Genomic DNA, 18710 nt, shown 5'->3' with positions numbered 1-18710 from the left:
ATCTGCTCCCCTACCATCCACAAGGCTTGAATGGTGAAAGCCATAACGTCTTTCACCATTCCTTTAAGCCATCCTGTCCCTTTCCTTATTGAAGGGCTTGTGAAAGTGTAAGCTCTGATGTGCAAGAGTATCCCGGATTTAATAAGGTAATTAGTATTGCTTGTCAGTACTTTAGAGACTTTTCTGTAGAATTCATAGCATTCAAAGCACATGCCTTTCAATGTATTAGGCTTTACCTAAACCATACACCCTTTTCAGATTCCCCAACTATTTAATTCTGCTCTATCATTACAGCAAGAAGTTCTAGGTACAGTTTGGTGAAAGGGTATACAAAATGGTAGAGTTATTGGTGTGAGAAGGATGAAGTATTGGAGCATAGTTCAGTGTTTCTCAACCAGGGATACACACAGTCCTGTGGGTATGCAGAGGTCTTCTAGGGCAGGGGTTCTCAACCTTTTTCTTTCTGAGCCCCCCCTAAAAACTCCAGGGCCCACCTGTCCTACTACAACTGCTTTTCTGCATATAAAAGCCAGAGCTGACAGAGGGTAGCAAGCATGGCAACTGCCTGGGCCCCCCACAAAGCTAAGCTGCTCAGGCTTCACCGTCAAGCCCTGGTGGTGGTGGCAGGGCTTTAGCTTTTTGTCCTGAGCTCTAGTGAGTCTAAAGCTGGCCCTTTTTGGCAGCCCCCTGTTTGAGAACTGTATTTGAGGGAGTACATCAACTCATCTAGATAGGTGCCTAGTTTTAGAACAGGCTACTCCAAAAAAGCACTTGCAAAGTCAGTACAAACAAATTTCTTACAATTACTACTATTCAGTGTACAGTATACAGAGCACTATAATTTGAGTACAATTTCTATTCTAACTGATAGATGGTAAGAGAGTAAGCAATTTTTCAGTAGTAGTGTACTGTGACACTTGTCTTTTTAGGTCTTTTGTAAGCAAGTAGTTTACATGAAGTGAAAGTTGGGGTATGCAAGACATATCAGACTCCTGAAAGGGGTTCAGTAGTCTGGAAAGGTTGAGAGCTACTGCTCAAGTTGACAAGAGCCATGTTAGTATTCGTGGAGTTTGTAATTGGAACTAGGGAAAGACCTTAGGGAGAATGCTCTTTAATAGCAGGACTTTATGGCTCCAGCTGCAACCATGTTGCTTTCCTAATTAGATGCTCAGTTTTAGCATGAATCTGGATCATATTGCATCAGCTCTGATTATTGGAACAGAATATGTATGCCACTTTTATCCTGTGCATCTGTGCCCCATTCATAAGTGAAACTGTTCCACCTCATCTTAGAATAAAGATAGACTTGAGCTTACTGCTGCTAAGACATGCTAATTCTAGTTCTTCCTAAATTCCCCCCCCCCAAAAAAACACCCCCCCCACCTGCTTCTGTCCCATTAGCCTAACTGGTAACACTGAAAGGGCCACCCACCAGTCCACATAAGAGTGTAATGAAGTGCAGCTGGTGCCCTCCTCTACAGAACACTGTCACCTAGTGAGACCCAGAACCTGCCACTTTCACCTCTGGAATTCCGATGGCTGTCTCAGACTTCATTCTCCTGTTTGTCCACACCTTACTGGGTACTCAGTTAGGTACAAACACAGCAATTGAGGCCCAGATGAGGAGTGGGGAGGTAATACTTTGCTGGCATTGCTTTAACACACATAGTAAACAAAGATACTGGGGAAAAATATACAGGTGTTGCTTACTAAAATAGCTTCTGTATAGTTTTGTGCTATCAGATTAAGGAACTGTACCTATATTTATAAAATTTGTTCCTCAATCATCCTTGCAGCACAGTAACTGGCAAAGGTGTATGGAAGAAGTTGTAAGCAGTCAGATTTTGTTCATTCTGAAAGTTCAGATAATAGAAGTATTTTCATTTAACATCAAGAGTGATTTTTAAAAGCTTGATTAAAAATAAGTATTTTAGGCTCTGGCTTTCGTTGAAAATTGACATTTGTTGAAGATGATAGTTTAGTACCACATCTCAGACCAGTGTAAGCCTAACTTTAATACTTGTTTACACACTATTTTGCAGGATTCAAGCCTATTTAAAGCTAGACATTGAGCTCTTCGAACTGCTGGTGTTTTAAAATGCTCATTTATTTGAAGGCTTACAGTAACCAAACTTATGTGGTCAGGTGATACTTATCACAGTAACTTAGACTTAGACAAAAAATGGGATCAAAGTTATTCTTGTAGCTCCTTATCCTTTTATATTTCTTCTCCAAAGGCACCACATCACACATGAGTCATGAAGGGAACTGTTAGTGACAACGTCCTTGTGCCCTCCCCCATCAGGTTAAGCAGAAGCTCTCTTTTCACATATTTCTATCATCTTTCACTCTGAAAGATTCCAAGTCATTTTACTTTTAAAAAAAATCACTTCCATCACCACTGAAATGCAAACACCTCTGTTATGAAACTTTAAAACCACGTATTTTTGGACATAGTGAATAGTTTCTCAAACTGAAGCTACAGAGGGAATTGAGGCAGGTAGAGAGCATAGTTACGCAAATTGATATTTGACTAGGACACTGGAGCAACAGATCCTTAGTCTTCTGAGAAGTACCATGATTGTGGAAAAGGGAAAGTGGTCAACACCTTAGCTTTAAGTCTATGAAAGGAGGCACTTCCAGCACCATGCTCAGTTTGTTGGCTACTGACACAGGGAAAAGCATCACTTAAACATTTTTTGCACCACTTAGGTCTTTACACGTACTGACGTTGCTCGCTACTTAGTGTTCATAAAGGCAAGGCAGTGTGGCTCCAGGCATGAAGAATCTATTCATGTATTTTTAACTGCCCATATAAAGAGCTTTGTTTAAAGCTATAAACTAACCTTTATGTGGGCAAAATTGAAAAGAACTCTTGCAGTTATTTAGAAGTTCCAGGTCTGTCAGCATACTAGATGATAAACACAAATGAAGGCTCGTGAGTAGATACAACACTGTTTACTTGCTTGCATGACAGTGAGGCGATTTCAAACTGATCATGCAGGTGCCCAAATATTGAATAGGTGTGACCACAGACTTAGCATGATCAGGAAGTCTAGTAGTGCCAGGAGGAAATTTTTCAGAATCAGCTTGGATATTTAGGACACCTAATGTGTGTTCCTGAATGACACTTGTGGATGGAGGAGAGTGTCACTCTCCTCCATCCACACTTGAAAAGTTATTTACATGATACTTAGAGAAGCTGGGGTAATCAATCACCTCTGACTACTCTTGTTTCAAGTGTCAAATTATTGTGCTGTTTGCAACTAAGTAGTAGTTCTAGCTTTTCTGGGGGAGTGGGGTGCACGTGGGGAAGAGATGGGAGAAACAATGTGGACCAGCAGAATTCTTACAGTTATAAGAAATTTTGCATCACTAGCCATTTCTTAAGTCTTACCAATTTTTTTCTTTCTAAGATACTGTCTGAAAAATAACAGGTTATATTTAACTATAAATTTGTGTAGAAAAAATATAAATTATATAATGTGTATGTGGTAGATAGATAAAGCTCTAGCATTTCTCCTCTTCTCTAGTAGTAGTTTCATAGAACTTTACACATAAGTCAGTGTCGGGAGGTATATCATTTCAGCAGCCTGCACAGATCTGTTGTGAGTGAGTTACTGCACCTTGTCTACATATTCCCAGGCATACACTATTCTGTGGCACTGGTATTTTGCTTTTGCTCAGAGTACAACAAAATTACAACACACATGATTTGTGGTTTAAATGGCAGCAGGCTGCAACTTTATTGGTTAAATATTTGTAATACCAGCACAACTTTAAAGGTTTGTCAGCTGTGGGGATTACTTGAAAAACTCCAGTACTAGTTTGCTTCCCAACTCTTTCTTCATGTCTCAAGATTGAAGGACCCTCCCACCCCACTTTGAGAAAAGAATCCTCCATCTCCACAGCAGCATCTGACAAAGGATTTGAACTTTGCTATCAAAGGGAGACCAACCTCCTGCCTCCCACACCAATAGTAGCTGCACTTGAACTACATCCACTCTCAAATCATTACCTACTAAATGCCACTGGCCTATCACTTAGCAGGCACACCTCACCTCCACAAGTTCTTCATCAGCATACAGATAGGCAAAAGTGTTCTCTTCCATCTGTAAATCTGTACCCAGACAATGTGCAACAACTCTGCACAGTCATACAATGTCATGTTTCAAAGGGCCACCCCAATTGCAGTTCCGATTTCCTGGATCATTTTATTTTTACAGTTTACTTTTACTAATTCTGTAATTGCTCTTACTATGAACCATGGCAATAGTTTTGGCCAAACCAGGTTTGCCACAAATACATCTGTTTGAGTACCACTTAGTCTTTTAAGCTTAACCAACAGATCTCCATACCCCACCACCAAGTAGTTTCTTCTATCAGAGAATATATTAAGGGTAGGAGCTGGTCCTATCTTATCCCTCGCACACCTGACTGGTGTGCAAATGTACTTCTGCTCCACCACTAGTTTGTGCACCCATAATACAGTACTGCATCCACAGATCCTGGGCAAGGAGAGATACAGCTACCAAAAGAAATCCTCTCTCCTCAGTCCCTCTTGATGCACAGACACACATTACAGCAATTTGATTCCCAGCTACCAAAAGCCAGAACATAGACCATCCTACAGCAAATCAGCTACTACTGCAGACATTATTACCTCAGTCTAAAATGCATTGGACTAAAGCTCACCTGGAAGCAGCCAAGAAGAGCCAAAAGGCTTCTGGAGCACTGCCATTAGATGAAAGTGTCAGCAGACATCCATCTTCATGCAGGACAAACAAGCCCTCCTCGTGCCAGTTATATAAGCAGATAAGCCTCCAGTCCCAGACCGACCAGGCACAGTTTCTTCCTTTGTCAGCAGAGGTGCCCCACTGAATTTGGAATCTTAGTCTATTTTGTGGAGGCATTTTGGGGGGGGGGGGGGGAGAAATGGTGAGGGAAGAAGGGGCAGATCCCCAACTAATGGTTGTTGGGCAATAAGGTTCCAGGCAAGCCATCCAACTGGTCCCATTGCCAAGTTTCAAACCCTGAAGATGTCAGATGGCTGCTGTAAATACTGTGTGGAACAAGAGGCTCTCCACTTCTGATGCTGTAGCCTTCCCGATATGCTCCCAAGTCCTCATGTTGTTTTATAATGAGAAAGCAATGAATCTTTTGAGAGAGGATCTGATCTAGCCCATTCTTCAGATAACAACCTTTTTGCAAGATTCCCCATACCCAGCTGCCTGGGAAACAGGATGCTGCTGGCAAATAAGATGCTGCTGTTGAAACAATCCAGCACTTGAGCCCCTATGTGGACTATAAATTACAGGATGTGATCCACAGGCAGAGGCCGTACCAGAGAGACCCAAACTTTTCTCAGTATCCCTGCCATCACTATGGGAATCTGTCTGCTTCAAACAGCCAGTCATCAAAACACCATATTCCTAGAATCAGGGATATGAGAGAGAGAGAAAGCTGGCAACTCATTTTGTCATACTAGATAGACACTATATTCAAAATGTGTTATGGAACAACAGAACAAAAACAATTCCACCCCCTGAGAATGAAGCACTCAAAACAACCCCCCCCAGATGCATAATACAGTTGTAGATCTGAAGGCCACTCCCATTTGGAGTGCTAGGATGACAAACCAGTAAACTGTTAGAAAGCACCACACCTCAGACAGAGAAAAGTCTTTCTGCATATCCCTAGTAACCTTAACATGGTAATGGAAGTAAGGCCCTGGTTGCACAGCAGAGTACAAATGCCAAGAGAATGCTCAGATTGGATTCAGGGCCTGACAAGCAAAGGTCAGTACTCCATTACCTTGGCTGGCTACTTTCACCTCTCCAAACTCCTACAGTATGCTCATTTTCTTTCACAATATAGTGCCTCACCTGGATTTTAAAAGAAATACTGTGGTAGAGGTTTGAATGTGGGGGCAGGATCCTCATTCTTCCAAAGCCAATCAGAAACCCTAACAAGATATTTGCTGCTGAAAGTGATTCAACATTGCCTTACTTTGTTCTGAACCATTAAGGCAATGAGCTTCCAGTCAACAGATCAGCTCCCACAAAAAACAGCCCAGTCTAGATGTGAGGTGAACTGGAGCCTTTAAGAGGCTGCACAAGAAATCCCTATTGGCATTAGCTTGTCATAACATAAATGCCCATCCAGGGCAAAACCAGATAAATCCAAGTCTCTGGAATGAACTGGTAACAATCCAAAAGCTGATTGATTAATCAATCACAGCCCTTCTTTTGTAGTCCTGAATCACAACTATAATCTGGCCAGAACCCTTAACATACTAAACAAACTCAGGGCCAGTTAGGTCATTCACTGAGCTACCTTTGATTTAGCAAAGAGGAGGATTCTTACCTGGAGTCTCTCTCAGGGACCACACCAAAGATTAAGTAATGGAAACAAGTTAGAGAGCTCAGCAACATAGCCAGTTTGGAATTCCAGTAATAACTTGACCCACCTGAATCTACCCGACAGCCTTAAGATGTGGCACAATAGTGTGTCAAAGGATCTTCATTAGGAATCGTAAACATACACACAGATAAATCCAACCCAAAAGCATGATTTCCTTTTGTGTATGTAGTTCCTGGGCAAGTTAATTGGGGTGGGGCCTCTTCCCTCCATACCGAATAGGGCACCCTAGTCTTTACCTTTCTAAAGGGTGCAGCTTCATTTTGTACTCTACAACTGAGGCATATTTTTCTAGGTATTTAAAGAGATCTCTCAGGCTGCTTTTTGTTAGTTACGACAGAATGAACTCAGTGTGGAATTCCAGTTAGCAGTAATTTGGGCCATCTTGAGATTCTTAGGTATAGGAGTCTTCATATCTAGCCTCCCATCAACCCAGTTGCTGCTTCCTATGCAACAGGGAAGCTATTTCAGTTTCTGATGCTGTCCAAGTCTTTTCCTTCTTGGTCTTATAGATGGTGTCCTAGAGACCGAGTGATTTGCACAAGTCCATTTTTCTGTGATAGGACTCTGCATCCTGTAGGTTGCCTACAGAGGCCTGGAACGGACCTCCATGGTCATTTAGTCCAGTCCTCAGCTATCATAGGCAACCTGTCATATCCCATTCATAACTGTATCAAGCTCCATTTGATAGCTAGTTATGTTGTTTGCCCCCCACTACTCCTATTGGAAACCTGTTCCAGAACATCACTTCTCTGATGATTAGAAGCCTTCTTCTAATTTCCAGCCTAAGTTTATTCATGGCCACTTTATAGCCATTTATTCTTGTGCCATCATTGTCCTTTAGCAATCTCTTTTCCCTCCTAGGTGTTTAAGAGTGTGTGGGGATGAGGGGGTTAGAGAGAGAGAGAGCAATCATATCCTCTCAGCCATCATTTTGCTAGACTAAACAAACTTAGCTAGGCAATTTTAGTCTTTCTATCCAGAGTTATCAGTTCTCTGTGTTGGGGGAATTGTACTGTGCAGCACATGTACAGATAGATTATGTGAACCAGCAACCTTTTGGACCCCAGCCTCCAAGCTTCTAATACCACACCAACCTGTGGCATAATAAAACTAATTCAATCCTGGCAAAGCCCGGAGTGTCCCCAGCAAACTATATACTAGCTTCCAAGTAACTTCCAGCTTTAGGAGCAGCTGTAGTCCTATCCCCCTCAATCCAGGGTGAGGTATCAGAGTACTAGTACTACTCGTTCCTTGACCTCTGCTGAGATCTACAACCAAAAGGAGTCTCTCCCACTTGACATGAAAAGAAACTTGCTACCTCCATGACCATCCTAACCCTTTCTTGCTCTTCTACCCAGGCCCCTCCCACCACCCCATATCCCCCAACACCAGAGGCTGAGAGAATAAGGAAAGCCCTAGGGCAGTGGTGGATTTAGAGTTAGTGGGGCCCTGTGCACAGCTTCATTTTTGGGGGGCCCCCCTTGGGACCCAGCCAAGAAAACCAACACTTTTATCTCTCCCATTTTTCATTTTTTTTCCTTCTTCATCCTCCTCCTATATTTTAAGTAATAGGAAGTATATGAAAATAAAGTGAGGTACCTTGATTGGGGCAGGGAGTTGGGGTGCAGGCAAGGGTGCAGGCTCTGGGCTGGGGGTTGGAGTGCAGGAGGGGACTAAGGGGGTGGTGAAGCTCCCAAAATGACTGGCGCACACACCCCTCCAGCCACAGTTCCTAGGCAGAGGTCAGGGGGTCTCCACGTGCTGCTGCCCACAAGCACCGCCCCCACAGCTCCCATTGACCAGCAACTGCAGCCAATGGGAGCTGCGGATTCGGCATTCGGGGCAGCATGCAGAGACACCCCGCCTCCTCCCAGGGGCCACAGGGACATGCTGGCTGCTTCTGGGAGCAAAGCAAGGGAGGCAGCACAAGTGGGGAGCTGCCTTAGCCCTGCTGCTGGCACATCTCTGCATGCCCCTTAGGTGATAAGGGGGCAGTGGGTCTACTTGTGCTGCCCGGGGCAGTGTGCGGAGCCGCCTTTCCCGCCACCAGGGGCACGCAGAGACGTGTCAGCAACCAGCCACTTCTGGGAGTGGCATGGGGCCACAGCATTCAGGCAGACAGCCTGTCTGCACCCTGCTGCATCGCTGGCTGGGACTCAGGGGCGGGTTGTCAGATATTTTGTCCTGCATTTGGGGGCCCCGTGCCACCACACGATTTGTTTTTTGGTAAGTCTGCTCCTGGTCTAGGGTACCACCTACTTGCCTCAGGGCTGATGGCTACAGGATACTAAGAAAGGGGGAAAGAAGGTAGATCTCAGTGCTCGGCTGTCCAAACGTTAAGCTCCACCAGCGTGAAGCACTGAGAAGTTTTTGGCACAGGTGGTGGAAGCCTACAGTGGCCAGACCATGGAGTCAAACACAGGAATAGGTAGCCCAATATATCAGGGGTCTCAAACACGCGGTGTTATTTTCTGCGGCCCACCAGCTCCCCACGGCACCCCTGCCCCCCCAGCATTTACCTAGAGCAGCTCCGTCCCGGCACGCATCGGGGGCAGGGCAAGCTCCCTGCCTACCTGCCCCCGCGCCGCTTGGGGAAATGGCTGGGACCTGGGGTAGGAGAAGGTACAGGGGTCTGTGTGTTGCCCTGGCTGCTCCTCCAGGGACCTCCCCCGAAGCTCCCATTGGCTGCAGTTCCCCGTTCCCAGCCAATTGGAGCTTCGGGGGAGGTCCCTGGAGGAGCCGCCAGGGCAACACACAGACCCCTGTGCAACCTCCCCCCCCCAGGTTCTGGGAGCAGGGCAGGCAGGGAGCCTGCCCTGCCCCCGGTGCACACCGGGCCTGAACCCTTCCTGCAGCCGAACCCCCTGCTGCACCCCACCTCTCTCCCCTAAGCCCCCACCACACCCCTCCTGCACCCCAACCTGAGCCCTGCACCACATCCCACACCCCTTCTACACCCCAACCCCTTGCCCTGAGCCTCCTACCACACCCTGCACCCCAACCCCCTGCCACACCCAACACCCTTCCTGCACCTCAACCCCCTGCCCTGAGCCCCCTGCTGCACCCCACGGGGCAAGGATGGGGCAGAACTGGGGTTGGGATTTCAGGGAAGGGGTTGGAATGGGGGCAGGGAAGAGGCAGGACCTCATGGAAGGGGTGGAGTGGGGGCGGGGAAGTGCAGGAGGTCAGTGGTGCCGCTGTCGGGCCAATGTACTAGTCCTCATGATCATTTGAGTTTGAGACCCCTGCAATAGATTGTAGCTAGAATCTCACATCATGACAATAAGATGCTGGGGCCTAAAAAGCCACGTGGTGGCTGGGGTTCTTTGCCAAGGGCAGAGTAGACCATACTGCCTCAACAGGAGATGAGGTAGCAGTGAACCTTCGCACACCCAACCCTGAGCAGCGCCACGACCGCCCAGGATTTAGGAGTAAGCCCCGGATTGCAGTCGCACTGGAAAGGGAATGGGACTGCAAACCTCGCCTGGTTATTAGACTAGTAACCAGAACGGATGCAACCGCTCCACTGTAATACTCACCCCCAACACGTGGAGCCCCTGCCAGGGCCAGCCGGCTAGTAGCATTATTGAATCCACTACCAGCAGCACCCTCCTCTTCCTCTTGGCTACTTATCCACGTGGCCCAAAGGCATACGTAGCAGAAGAAGAAATCGTTCCCCTGCTGCAGGCAGCAACTCCTTAAAACCCATCTCGACCCCTCCCTTGGCGTCTCACAAATCCCCAGCCAATCCCTGTTCTTGTGCCATGTGCATTGACCCCTTCTGCCAATGGTGCCCCAGGTCACAGACCTGGCCCACCATTGCCCGGAAACTCGACCCTCTCCACCCCCAGCTGCTCCATATGTCCCGGCACCCAGCAAGAGCCTCCAGCTGCATGGCTGGAGCTAATTAAGAGCTCCCTTGTGTTTGGGGGGTAGCTAGTAATGGGCTAAAGTGTGCTGGCCTCGGTGCGCATGCTCTGAGGAGTGACGCCGCGACTCCATGTGTAAGAAGCGCATTATTTGGCAAGGGGAGCAGCCGCGGAGAGGATTAGTGAGGGATCCCCGGCTGCACAAAAACCTCGGGGTACTAGTTATTTAATCCCAGAAAAGGATCTATATCGTGAGGATCTGTGGGGAGCTACGGGGTAGTGCCTCCGACTGTAAGTTCACCGATTCAAAGTTCTTATTGGGGTTATTTTGGGGGAAGGAGGGAATAGAAGTTATTTGTAAAAGGAAATTGGTATGGATGCCCCTCCTTTTGCTTTTAGGCAACTGGAGAGAGCGTTCCCCAAATATAAAGGGGCTAAAGCCAGCCCTCGTTAACCTGAGGAAAGTGCAAAGTCTTGTCTGACTGCTAGAATTTAACTATTTCTGCCTTGGATTTTTTTTTTAATTTATACTTTTGGAAAGGAAATACTTTTGTACCTTTACTTGTGGGGGCCATGAAAGAGAAACTAGGGAGTTGCAATTCCAGGGTGCCTGAAAAGTTTCTACTGTATGATTCGCTCCAAAATTCCAGGCAGGAAGAGAGTCTTAAAATGCGGTTGGTTTGGGTGCAAATCATGGTTTGGGGTTTTGTGGGGCTTTTTAAAAAGCCCTTAAAGCATTTGTTTCGGAAAGTTACTACAGGCTTTCAACCCTGCCTCCTTCCTCTTCCTCCTCCTCCTCTTCCACCATCACACGCTCACACACTGTCCCTCCCGGCTTGGAAAGAGCCTGTAGTGGAGTTGGATGCAGGGGAAAGCCCACTGCCTTGAACGGCGCGATTTTAAAATGGTCCGACTCAGATCTGCCTCTTCTGTTAGAGGGTGGGTAGCATATTTTGCGTGGGAGTGGGGGTGGGGGAGGCGTGGTTAGAGAAGTGGGGTGCGTTTCAGTTTGCGTTCTCTTTGGGGGGGGTTAGTAACGGGGTGGCTGCTTTGTCCCTCCTCCTATCTTGGGAGAAGTGTAGTATAAGCTCCCAAAGGGTTGGGGAGTGGTCTTCAGGGTGGGGAAGGTGTGCTGAGGGGGAGGCGAGTGGACATATTTGTGTGTCTTGGTTGAGCCCCAGTCGTGGCACTTAACCCGGCTGGCAGCCAGACTGAATCTCATGTCAGAATAAGAGTCCCCCCTCTTTTTTTTTTTTTTCCCCTCCTCCCCTCCCCTCCCCTCCCCTTGCCTTGTTTCACTCGACTGTCCTTCCTGCTGCTAAAGGTGTAACCGGCAAAAGGGTGGCAAGGCTTTTGCCTGCAGTTTAGACATTCGTGCCAAAGATCCCCCTTCCTGGTTATAAACCCTCCCCCTTAGGGTGGGTTTTTCAGTTTAATTTGCTGATCAAGGCGATCTCTATTGATTTTTCTACCTATAATGGATCAGCAATGACTAGATGGATCTACAGCTGCTGCTTTAAATTTTTTTTTTAAATAGGCTTATTGCCTAGATGTCTGTATTGGTCATATCCTTTACATAATGAATAGTGAAGGTGTGGGGGATCCTTATACAGTAAATTTTAAAGGGGATATTTCCCTGAACCCTCCTTATTTATAAGTGCTCTAAATTGTATTAATTATGGAAAGGTTTGCTGGGGAGGGTGAGGTGGATTTGGAAGGCTGGTACTTAATATGTTATGTCTTCAAAGTCAAACATTAAGTTCTCCTGAGGTGGTGTTATCCCTGTGTGTGTGTGTGTGTGTATATGGAGAAACTGAGGCATAGAGACTAAGTCACTTTCCCAAAACCACTGAGGTAGTCTGTGTTGTGAGTCCCTCTGGTACTGTTCATTAGGGTTTATCTTTTTGTGTTTTTTGTTTTTTTTTTCTTTTCCCCTCTTTAATCAGATCAGACCTAGATACATATATGCATGCTAAGTCTATGGCCTTTAGACTCTCATATGAAAGTCTAAGTGATTCACTTAGGTTTTACTTTCTCTTGTGTTTTTCTAGCTACCCCTGCCCTTTCCATTTTTATCTTCCATACAGTAGACTCCCATTTCCAAAGTCAGAAGTTCTCAAACTGGTCCATTGACCAAGATTAAATGTGCACATGGTGTTAATTCTTGTTTCCAGCTGCTTCTACAGGTGTTTAGGCTCTGTTAGATGCAAAGAAGGACAGTGAGGCCTATAAACGCAGCTGTAAGTGAGACAACAGCTTTGCTGCCTCTACTGGAGACCACTGCTGCACAGGAAGAGAGGAAGTGAGCTACCCTTGGGGACAAGAGAGACACCAATGACACTGGAGTTACCAGCCATCAGTAGGAGAAGAGAGTTAAGTGTCTGGGGGAGAAGAGGATTCAGAGTGTCAGGGAAGCATGTGCATGGGAAGAGGAGGGGCAGGAAACTGGGAAGTGTGTGCAGTTGGAAAAGAGGGCCAAGTGGCAGAGAAGTGCATGCAGGGGAGGGAGAAAAAGAAGAACATAACAGATGGGAAAGGCGAGAACCCCCCACCCCCAAGTTAGTATGTTAAAGGCAGATGGAAAAACACTAAATACTTCTAGAATATTGCTTTTCCATGTAAGCAAATGCTGTAGTTGACACAGGGGTGTTGTGTCACCATGAATGAGCAGTCCATGCGACTGACTTTCTATTAAGAAATGGTACATAATATAAATTTGGGAGTCCCTGCTGCACTTCTTGTGGAAGTGGTGCCACAGTGACACCTTCTGGCATGAAAGGCAGAGAGAATACAGACAAGCCAAGTTGCAGTACAATAAACACTATCCTGGGACTAACACGGCTACAACACTGCATGCATGTTGCAGTATAAGCAGTGACTGTATTAAGCGTTATCAGTCTGACAGCTTGGTGGGGGGAAAAATTGTTCACGCTTGCTTTCTTCTCTCCAGCATAAGACTCAAATGTTTAGTTATCACAGGTTATGATATATATGGCTACAGGGAATTAAATATACCTGAATGATATTTTATAATACTAGTATACCATTCTTCATGTGTAAATCTCAAAGCACTTCACAAACATTTGCAAATTGAGAAACCCTGAAGTTAAGTGACTTGCCAGGATCACACAAGAAGTCTGTGGCAGGGGTAGGAATAGAACCCAGCTCTTGTATTTTGGTCTTTGGACTATAGACTGTAATATAATGAGTTATGTATTGAGAACTGGGAAGACTGGATGTCTTAGCATATGATAGTCAACTTGTGATGCTCAAGTCACATGAGACTATTCGTAGCTGGTAGCTATCAGGTGGTGTAGGATGGGAAGAGGGGGGGAAACCTTCTCCTTCCTAGCATTTGAGAATGGAGAGTAAGAAAAGAGGCTTATGTTGCTGAGTTAAGTTGTTACATCAATGTGTAATGGTGCAACAACATCGTGTACAGGTACTGCATTATTTGCTAAACATCACAATTCAGTGCAGCTATTTTGTGACTCTCTGCAACTTCCTTTAGTGATCTGCAGGTGTTCTCTGGTGATTATCACTGATCTAATTTTGGCATCTCCTCAAAGTAGTTGGTTCAAATCCAGCTAACGCTGGTAATAGTTGAATATGGTTATCATCTAATGTCTCAGAGTCCTACATGAACTGAGCTGATAGTCTAAGATCGCTTCTCAGTGGACAACCATATACATAGCAACTGGCACCTTTGCTGATTTCATCATACAGACCAGGGTTCTCAAACTTCATTGCACCGTGACCCCCTTCTGACAACCAAAATTACTACACGACCCTGGAGGGTGTGGAATTGATGTCGGAGCCCACCCAAGCCCCACTGCCCCAGGTGGGGGGGCCAAAGCCTGAGCCCCACTGCTCTGAGGGAGAGGGGGCGCTGTAACCTGATCCCTGCCACCAAGGGCTGAAGTCTTGGGCTTCAGCCCTGGGTCCCAGCAAGCCTAAGTCAGCACTGGTGACCCCATAAAAATGGGGTTGGGACCCACTTTGGGGTCCTGACCCACAGTTTGAGAACCTGTGATATAGACTAAGAATTGAGTGGATGTGGAAGTTGAGCTGCTTTTCATGTGGAGTCTTTAAAGTGAGATTTGATATTTTACGATATATGCTTTAATTCAGGTGAATGTTTGTAGTGGTCCCTTCTGGCCTTAGAATCTATGAATCTTCCAGTTCATCCCTGCCTTCATGGTCTGTGGGGGGAAGGACAAGACTGCCTACATTGCAACATGCTCATAACTCTTGCAGCTTTACATTAAGATCAAATTTCATGCTCCAGGGCTTTAGCCAGTCACCTACAAGGGTGAGGAAGGATGCCTCCCCAGGCACATGGAATCAGATGTGTTCTGCTGGTTATTTGCCTTTCTCAGAAGTATCAGAAATTGGACACAGGCAGAGACTGGACACTTGATGGAGTTGACTAGTGCTCTTGCATGGCATAGAGAATCCTCTTTCTTTTAAATATCAGGCTGTTATGGCTTGCTCATAATGATCCCCAGATTTCGGGTTAGGAAGGAATTTTCTCCTAGGTCAGATTGGCAGAGGCCTTGGCATTTCTGTTTTGTTTTTCCATAGCAGGCGATCCATGCCCTATCGTGCAGAGGATCATCTGGGCATATCTCACCAAATCGGTTCCCTGCCATTTCAGGGGCCTCAGGCTTTGGTGATACCTAGATCTCATCTGTTCTCTGCCTGTGGCACACGGTAACTTAGTTTCCTGAGAACTGAAGAACTTTAGTTAAACTAAAATCATTGGGTCCAGTATAAGGGTATCTGAATGAAATTTAATGGCTGGTGATATTTACAGGAGGTAAGACTAGATGATCTAATGGTCCATTCTGGCCTTAAACTCCATAAACCTAACTCCCAAAGGAGCCCGTCTAAGCTAGAATTCATGTAAGTGGGCAGGGCAGTATGAGGGCTTTCAATGCACTAATTGTGCTCTACCTGTTTTGTGGATAAATTTTAAGAACTTAAGCTTCTGTTAATGGCATCTTTCAGCAGTGCTAAAGAAAATAAAATGAAGCAGAAAATTGTAAGTGGGACTTGTTAGTTGTGAAAATTAAAATACTACAAATGTGATGAGCCCAGATTTGAGAACTTAAAGTTGTTTGAATTATGGCACATCGTGCATTCTGAAATGGTGTCCATGTTGTGAGGTCCCCAAGGCAGTTGCTAGGCAACTGGAAGAGTCCTCGGTGACTCCCTCTTGAGAAATTTAGAAGTCAGGCTGAGACAACAGGGTGGCTGTTTCGAACGCAGTTTAATTTTACTTCATGGGTAGGTCAGTGTCAGTTTTTTGTGTTTAACTTGCCCTTGGAAAACATCACCATTCCCTATGTGTAGATCCAGTGGAGAACATTATAGTAGTTTTATATTTTGTTTTGTGGTGCTGAAAACATTTGTAGGGATACTGAATCCTTGGATTACTTGGGGCATATTATTGAATAATTCTTGTTTCACCTATGCATGGTAAGAGACTTGGGCATGAGCACATTTTGTCTAATTTATAAATCAAAATAACTATAACACTTTTTAAAAATATATTTATAAAGAGATCCTATCCCAGTTGTTGGATACTTTTTTAATGCTTATGTAACATATCCATCTGAGAGAAACAATATGCTTGCTTTTCTAATATTTCACAAGATGTTATAGCTGGGGCTTTTATAACTGTTGTGTGAGGAGGGTTATAAATTCTGTAGGGTATTTATATGGCATATACTGGACACTCATGCCTGGAAATCTTTTCAATATAGATATCTCCTGGTACAGACTTTCTATAACTCCCATATAATTAGTATAACAACATTTTTTATAAGTCCCATAACAAAAAAGCAAGACAGAAAACATTTTGAATGTGTATAGTATCTTTCAAACAAGGATCTCAGTGTGCTTTTATTAGGAGGTAATAAAGGTTGAATAAATGGTGATTGTGAAGCTGTTTGAGTTTGGTGGCAGGGACTCTTGGGGGCAGTGTCCTTACTGGGGTGAGAGTTGGTCATTAATTAACCAAAAAAAAAACCAAAATAAAAACCAACCCAGTGATAGTGACAAGCATATTGGGTACTTGTGAATTCTTGGTGTGATGTAACTAATATTTCTAAAGAGGCCCAAACACTTTCTCTGTGTTCACAAAGCCAAAATTAGCAGTGTTGCCCCTACCTTTATGAAAACAGTAGATTTGCTTTTAGACTTGGTTGGGGGAACCCCAAAACTTGCTTTTTATATGCCTTTCATATTTGAGGTCTCTCAGTGTTTTGCAAGAGGAGTGTGGAAAGCGTAATATAGTAGCTCCCTCACGGCATTAGATATTAGAAAATTGGGTGAAGAAATGTTGCTCTCATCCCTTTAAATCAGCACCCTGTTGTCTTTAACTTACATTTGGACACTATTGGAAATAGACAATCTGCCTTTTAAACAAGACATTAAACTGGAGTCTAACAGTGACACATCCCACCCTCCCCCAGAAATGTTGCACCTCTTCACCAACATTGAAAATGAGTGCATGTCCTCCCTGGAGACTTGATCCTGTAACCTTCCTGAGACAAAAGTACAGTTAACTTTGCCTTAGTATAGTGTTAAATATTTGAGACTACATTCTGTTGATGTGCATCTGTAACTTTCTTAATATTAACAGGAGTTACTGTACAAACCAGTACTGAGGAGAACATAACTGGTACACCAGATAACACATTGCGATTTGTATGTATTCTCACTGAAACACTAGCTTTGTTTGTTCCACCATGCCACATTGACTATATAAAAAAATAAGATAAAATCCTGTGTTAAGAATGTTACTTAGTTTCAAAGTCAAGCACTTGAAACCTGGGAAATGATAGATTTTAGGTTGTGTGGACGACCTTAATTCTTCTCCCTCATGCAAATGTGTTGTGATACAGTCTTTAATTATAAGATCACATACCAGTTTTTTCCACAGGACCCCTGCCTCATTCAGTGCATAGGGTGAACCATGCTCAGGGAATGAGGTAGCTATTCAGTACTTTTATCCTCATCATTCAATTGGCGGTCCCTTCCTTATTTACTGCATGCCATCCAGAGCCTGCAGTGAATACATAATTATTTATTTTTTTCATGGTCTTTGCTAGGGCAGTTATTGCTATATCTGAATGCCTCACAAACATTAGTATCAACAGTATGAGTTAAGAGTATTATCCCTAATTTTCTGATGGGGAAACTGAGACAGAGATTGCATGAGGCCACTTAGTGACTCAAAAGCAGGGCCAAGATTAGAATTTAGGAACTCATGACTCCTATCTCTGTGCTTGTTGCTCCAGACCACACTACCTTACTGCCCGATGTGCTGTGCCTCACAGCTCCCACTGACTTCAGTTGCAGTTATTAGAGCTCTATGCTTTTGCATATCAGGCCCCAGGTGTCTCAAATGGGCTAAAGGGAAAAAGTAAGAACAAATGTTATGTGCAACTGTAAAAACATCCCTCCCGCAACCCTGATCATGCATCTTCGGAAGGGTTTGAACACAGAGCCTTCGGCAATGCAGGACAAACTAGCTGACAGTGGAAGACAGCTGTTATCTGGTGTGTATAATGGCCCATATATATAATGGTCCAGGGGGTAATTGGAGGTGGGGAGCACAGCCTGTCTTTCTCTTCTCCCCCACCCCCGCCAACCTCCTCTGAGGAGGTGCAGGGAACTCTTTCCCCATGCCATGTCTTCTGGGGGCAGGAGGGGGAAATGGACTGGGCGGAGGGGAAGGAGAGGCAGATGGAACATGGCCTTGCCCTTTCTCTACTCCCATCACACTCGGGAGAAGCTGTCTCTGCACTGGGAACCAGGTAAGCAGTTTGTTTGCTGCTGCCCCTGCTTTGGTGGCTGTGTGGGCCCAGTCTTAGATTAGAATGTTAAAATTCAGTTATTATGGCATTCTGGTAAACTTCCCACCCCCATCATATCAAGCAACAGAAAGGAAACAGTGACTTTCAGAAGTTTATTTCTTAACTAAACCTGAATGGAATAGCATGGGATAAAGAAAATTCTCTTCTCTGGTGCTAGGGCTTTTACTCTACCAAATGTTCTTTGTCTCTGCTGCAAACAATGAAGGTGTTAAACCATCTCCTCCTCCCATGGCGCCCCCCCACATCTTCCCCAAAGGCTCTGGAATTTTCTCTAATGGAGAGTGTTAGACACCCTGACTCTAGACCTTAGGACCTGCTTCTCCGTTATAATAAAGAAACTACAATCCTAGAGGGTGTCAAAAATGAAGGATAATCATGAAAACTGGCTAGTTTATGGATTAGTTTAGCACAGGACTGTTAACTTGGAAATTTGGGTTCTCTTGCTGGCTTTGCCACTGGCTTGCTATATAACCTTAGGCAAGCTGCTTAAACCTCTCCATGCCTTGGTTAACTTGTCTGTAAAATGGGGAAA

The 18710-nt window shown here is 44.9% G+C and overlaps 1 protein-coding gene across 13 annotated transcripts in view; it reads left to right on the top strand.

Moving 5' to 3' along the window:
* Positions 1-18710, top strand: part of GATAD2A (GATA zinc finger domain containing 2A) — a 112477-nt gene that overhangs the window by 9714 nt on the left and 84053 nt on the right. For 2 of the 13 annotated variants that reach the window (XM_074939238.1, XM_074939236.1), the window contains exon 1: positions 10410-10583. The exons of 4 other annotated variants lie outside the window; for them this stretch is intronic. The gene's annotated coding sequence lies outside the window, so the exon portion shown is untranslated. Of the gene's footprint in view, positions 1-10404; positions 10584-11212; positions 11232-15565; positions 15586-18710 lie in introns of those variants that run through there. 7 more of the 13 variants (XM_074939244.1, XM_074939239.1, XM_074939237.1 and 4 more) reach the window with 7 other exon arrangements.

This window comes from Natator depressus, chromosome 25 (genome assembly GCF_965152275.1).
Source record: "Natator depressus isolate rNatDep1 chromosome 25, rNatDep2.hap1, whole genome shotgun sequence".
Classification (NCBI taxonomy): Eukaryota; Metazoa; Chordata; order Testudines; family Cheloniidae; genus Natator; species Natator depressus.
This window is presented reverse-complemented; position numbering and strand designations above follow the sequence as displayed.